Source organism: Alexandromys fortis, unplaced genomic scaffold, assembly GCF_014885135.2.
Source record: "Alexandromys fortis isolate MF-2015 unplaced genomic scaffold, M_Fortis_MF-2015_v1.1 scaffold_14, whole genome shotgun sequence".
Classification (NCBI taxonomy): Eukaryota; Metazoa; Chordata; class Mammalia; order Rodentia; family Cricetidae; genus Alexandromys; species Alexandromys fortis.
Window position 1 is genome coordinate 7,925,997 of NW_026067910.1, and position 6,462 is coordinate 7,932,458.

Below are 6,462 nucleotides of genomic sequence, written 5' to 3' on the forward strand. Positions count from 1 at the left end.
TTCTACACTGCTTGACAGCCTGATCCTTCCAACTCCCTAAAGGTGGCCTTCATCTTTAACACTATATCATCCTCTTCCAAGATGATCATTTTGAAACACAGTTAAAGGCAAAAAGGACAGAAAAAAATAGCATTGTCACATAAGATTATAAGGGAACTGAAGAACTTCTGTTGTTGGGTGATGTCACAGTAGCTATCGAATGTCTTCGCATAGCTCATTATTTATGTCTTTGTAAGGATGTTGATGCAAACAGACGTCTAGGTCTTGTAGAATCAGCAGAGTGTGGTACTTATATTTAAGTTTATGTGTAATATTTGGGAGTGATAAATGACAGCTATGTTACTGGTCTTTGTGTTTAATATATATTAAATATAATATGTGTTATGATTTTTTTAAAGTGTGTTCTTATATAAAAAGAAATATTAGCAAATCAAACATATGCCATATTGCCCTAGCAGCAGCCTCGTGCATCTTTTCTTGTGTTTTGTTCTCTGATATAGGTTCTCTCTACATAGCCTCGGATATTTTGAACTCTTTATATTCCTGCTTCGGCCTCCTGAGTGCTGGGATTACAGATATGCACCACTGTGTGTACTAACCTCATGCATCTTATATTGAAATTATACTATGAATGCATCTTGAATGGCCGGCCTGTACTACTCAAGTTTATATAAATACATTCTGTGACATTTGCACAAGAAAATTACCCAACCATATTTTTCTCAGTATATACTCCCCTCACTATAGCTCTCACTAGAGAGCTATAGACGTTTAATGGAGGAACAAGAAGATCAGAGTAAAGTGTATGAATTATGTGAAAAAGATTCTGGCATCCTCTCCCTGGGGATACATACTTTCAAATGAGTCTGAACTAATAGGAACGTCTATTCTCTCTTTTCCTTCAATCTAAGACAAAACAATAACATGCAGAAGGGGACAAGTTGTGCGTTGTCTTACTGAAGGATAATATGGTATATGGTATGAAAACAAATTGCAGTGTGGAGGAGAGGGTAGCTAGTGGAGGAATCATCACAATGTGAGGAAAAGATTTGGCAAGAAGCAGTGATTTTTCTCGAAGAGAGGAAATTAGAACAAACTGGGTGGCTGTGGGCTGAGGGATGAGGAATGAAAAGGTATCAGGGCTTGACAGTGAATCAGAGATGCTTTTACCCGCAGACTAGTCTGTCCTCTTGTAAGGCTTGTTGTTGTTGTTGTTGTTCTAGACAAGGTTTCTCAGTGTAGCTTTGGATCCTGTCCTGGCACCTGCTCTGTAGACCCAGGCTAGCCTAGAACTCACAGAGATCTAACTGCCTCTCTCTCCCAAGTGCTGGGATTAAATGTGTGTCCCACCACAGCCCAGTTTGTGAGGCTTTTTGAAGGGCCTGTGTGCTGGCCCTGGTTGAAGCAAGCCAAAGTTAAAGGAGCCTGGGGACTTTGGTATCCAAACTCTGGTCAGCTAACGTTTTGTTCCCACTGATCAATGGGGTGAACAGTTTTACTGATTATTTACGAGGTGAAGAAAGAATCCAGCAAGCCTTTGTCCATTTCTGCACAAGGAGAATAAGGGAAACTGAAAGTCTTAACCAAAGTCAGACTGGAAAGGACATTCATTTCCTAGGGCACAAGGGGAGTGTGACTTCGTAACCTACGCTGTTCTCCCGAAGCATGGGTCCCAACTAAAGTTCAACGTTGTTGATATTATATAAATATTACTATGTTGACTGTTTAGCTTATGTGAACTTAAATTTGTTTCCCCAAGGCAATTTTAACTATGTATAAAAATCAAGAACTTTAGAATCTACGTTCTGTTCAAGATGTCAGTATTATAATTACTCTGACTATATCATGTTTGCAAATTTTCTTATTAATATTTCAAATCTTTAAAATAATTCCATTTTTATATAACTTGATAAAAATACAAAGTCATACCTTTTTTTCCTCACTGAAGCACAGATTGCCACCGAGTCCAGAGGCCTGTTGCTTGCATTCCTCAGTATTCACCAAAGTTCCAAGGCAACCACTTATACCTCTTCATGGTAAGAAAACTCAGTAGGATTGAAAACCTGCCAGGGTCCTTGTATATGTCCTTGCACCTGGTTTTTAACAGATTCTCAATTCATAATTGTTGGTGGAATAAAAGTACTTTGAATAATAAAATTATTGTTGCTACTAAGGAAGGCCTATCATTTCATGTCTTCCAGCATGGATTGTTTTGGTCAAGGCAATTTAAGTTTGTAAAAGCTGTAGGGAGTAGCTGGAGAATTCACGTCACAATATTCATAAGTCAACTATAATGATATTTAATAGTTATTAAATGTTTGTCATGCGTTAAGTATATATTATATGTTAAATACTTTAGGTAAATCTTGCTTTTATTTTCAAAGCAATTTTGAGTAAACTGTGGGTTGGATTTGAATTGTTTGGTGTAACTTCTGTGCAACTACAAATTAGGATGGTAAACTTACCTAACCTCCTATTACAGTTAATAGACCTGTGTCATAAAAAATGTATTTTGAGCTGGGCATGGTATTGAACACCCTGTGATCCTAGCTACTTTGGAGGCTGAAGCCATGATGATCATGAGTTTGTAATGAGACCTCATCTCAAAAATAAAGCATTATATGTCATCGGTATCTTCATTTCTTGTAGATAATTTTTGTATTATTGCTGAGATATATAAATTATGAAAATGTAATGTTGCAAAAGGAATTTTTACAATAGTTTTTGCTTACTTTGTCCCGCAGCTGTAACAGTTTATAACAGGTTTTCTGTGGATTGTAAAAATGAATATTTTGTGGATAAACAATATAGAAGAGGAAGTCATTTTCATTAGACGTAATTTACATAGCATAAAGTCACCTCCAAAAGTCAAAGAAAATGAAAGTCATGTAAACTAAAAGTATTAACTGTAGCTCGGGCAGTGGTGGCACAGGACTTTAATTCCAGCACTTGGGAGGCAGAGGTAGGTGGATCTCTTTGAGTTCGAGGCCAGTCTGGTCTCCAAGAGCGACTTCTAGTACAGGCACCAAAGCTACAGAGAAACCCTGTCGTCGCCTGCCCCAAAAGGATTAACTCTAAACCAGGAACCATTTGCCTTATCAAGGTAGCAAACCACAGGGAAGATCAGCAGAGGTGCAGAGGTAACACAGGGTACAGCAGTCTTTCCAATAAGCTAGGCTTCCATCTGCCACTTAATTCCTCACAACACTAGCAAAGATGAAAAGGATGGAGCTGTTGCCTACTCCACAGATTTGCTTGTCCCAGATTCACTGGTCTCTAAAATCTGGTTGAACCGTTGGGTCATGAGGCCTGAAGAGGGACAAAGAGGTTCTTCCTTCTGCCAAAGAGACTTGGCACTCCCCCTGTTCTTCCCCTTCTGCCTTCCTGAAGCCTCTGGGTGCTAGAGACACATGAAGCTTGAAGGATGAAGGAAGAGTCCAGTGGAAAAGAACCTCTTCTGGCCTTTGTTCTTTGCCCTCTAGTGTCCCAAAGGTGGAGCCTTAATTAGACTTTTGAAATGCAAAGCCAACTCATTTAGAGTAGTGGAAAGGAACTGCTATTTTAGAATAAGCACAACTGCAATCATTCTTAAATCATATCAAGAACATAATTTACATTTTATCTTCTTATTTCAAAATTCGTCTAAAATAAGATAATGCTGGCCATCAGAACAAACCTAGATAATTATTAGAAACTTTTGTTTTAAACTAGTTCTGCACATAGGGCATGTGAAATACCTGAGTAAAAACAACAAAAAGCTCGTATGTTTTCCGGAGTCTCATTCTAATGATAAATACAATAAAAACATAATGTGATTTCAAGGAGCCTTAAGTGCTCTGACAGGAAGCAAAGCAAGATAAAACATAAAAAATATGACAGAGCATCAATAAAAGCATAATATGATTTCAAGTAGCCTTAAGTTCTCTGAACAGAAAGAAAGCAAAATTAAATATAAAAGTTTATGTGTGTGTGTGTGTTTATGTGTGTGTACATGTGTGTTTGTGTGTGTGTGCACATGTCTGTGTGTACGCATGTGTCAGTGTATGAAGCCTTTCTTATCAGGTGATGCTAGAGCAGAGAAATCTACGAAACGAGAGAGCAAGAGGAGCAGCGCTCTGGGGAAAGGGCTGCAAAGAGTCACGGATGGAGTACAGACTCTGGCGGGAGCTGGCACGACAGGAAGCCAGTGTAACCAAAGCAGAGCTGAGGTGTGAATAAAGGGAGGAATTAAGTCGCGAGGCGAGGGGATCTTGGAATCTGCACTTACACAGTCTAGCAAGCAATGGGTTAGAATTCTGCATCTTACATTGTTATTGATATTCGCTGAAGAGCTATTGTAGAAGAATAACACACACATTTGTAAAAGAATCTTACTGGCAGAAAAAAAATGAACTGTATAAAAATTTGCATCACGTGATAAGGGAGAACTCTGATATACCAGCTATGACGCTAAATGAAAAACCCTTGGTTAAATGGTATACTCCTATAATTCTAGCCCTGGAAAATCTGAGGCAGAAGAGTTGTGAGTTCAAGGCCAGCAAGGCCTAGATGAGAAGGCTCCATCTCAGAAAACTAAATCAGATCAAACAAAATAAAACTTCTTTTGAAACCAAATAAAGTAATCTACCCCAAACAAAATACCTTTATTTTCTACTTTTCTCTATAAATTGTCCAGACAACTGAATGTAGAAAGCAAATGTAGCTCTACACTGCAGGGCATATGGCATAGACAGAAGCAAAAGGCAGCCAGGGAGAAAAGATGTGGAAGTACATTACATTATCAGGACATGTGTGGTCGGACGACATTGAAATACTTGAGGCTATAAATTAGAGCTATATCCTATAAAACATAAGCAAATAGTAAAATAGAGCAAAAATTTAGGTTGATAAATCAACAAAAGAGAGAAAAGTGGAACCAGATAAACTTAATAAGTACAAAAGAAGAGAGAGAGAAAAAAATGGGGGACAAATGACGGCGGGAAATTGAAAGCAACATAACAGTGCGATAGGTTTAAAACCAGCCACATCAACAGCCAGTAAATGTAAATGGTTTGATTATCCAAGTTCAAAAACAGAAATCCGTGATATGACGAAAGATAAAAAAGACCCTATTATGTTTGACTTATAAAACAATGTTATATCTAAAGGCACAAAGAGATTGGAAGGAAAGTTGCGGGAAAAAATAGAATACAGTAGCACTAATTTAAAAAGCTTGGTTTGGTTAAATTACTTCAGATACAGTCGATTTTGGGGCAAGGGATACTAAAAGACACAGATAATAATGATGCAGAGTATCATGTGATTTTGAGACAGGCTCTCGTGTAATCTCAGGATGGCCTCCAACTTACTAAACATCTGAGTTTGTTGTACAGAATGTACTCTTAAGGGCTAGAGAGATAGGCCATTGGCAAGAACACTTCCCTTGCAGAAAACCCACATTCTGTTCTCAGCACCCATCCCTGACTCCAATTCCAGGGAATACGAATATGACACCCTATTCTGGTCTCTATAGGTACCAGGCCTACACATGGCACACACACACACACACACACACACACACACACACACACACACACACGTGAGTGTGCGCACACATGCACATATGAACACACATGCACAAATGCACACACGCACACATGCATACACGCACACACACACGAACACACACATATGTAAAACACTCATATATAAAATAAATATCAGAATATATTATCATTCTTATAAATTGTTGAAAATGTTAACTACGTTTTACTAATACTACTTCATGATGGATAATACTGGTATATAATTTTTATCTCTTAATGGTCTGATTTTGGTATCCTATTCTAATTATCTCAGAAAAAAAAATTTCATCCTCAGCAATTTTCTGGAACATCCAGTAAATAAGATAAATTGTTGTTTTCTTATGTGTATGGAAAAATTCATCAGTGAGAGTGAGAGTGTCTCTGAACAGAATTTTCCTTGTGAAAGTTGCAAATTACAAGTTCTTTTGGGGGATGGATTTGTAGGACCTTGGGTGATCACTATCATGAATGTCTGATCCCCCTCCTGCACCGCTAAAGGTCTAGGATCCCAGGCCTGTGCCACCATGCTTGCTCACTTTGTCTGGTGCTAGAAACAGAATGTAGGGTCTTGTGCAGGCTGGACCAGGACTCTGCCACCCAGGCATATCCTAGTCTCAAAGTATATTTTATGATTCCAAGAGCACTAATTAATTTAATATTAGAAAAATATATGGCTATTCTTAAATATTTAAAAACAGAAGAAGTTCAAATGGCCAAAAGACACTTAAGATCATGCTCAACTTCCTTAGCGATCAGGGAAATGCAAATCAAGACAACTTTAAGATACCATCTTACACCTGTCAGAATGGCGAAAATCAAAAACACCAATGATAGCCTTTGCTGGAGAGGTTGTGGAGAAAGGGGTACACTCATCCATTGCTGGTGGGAATGCAAACTT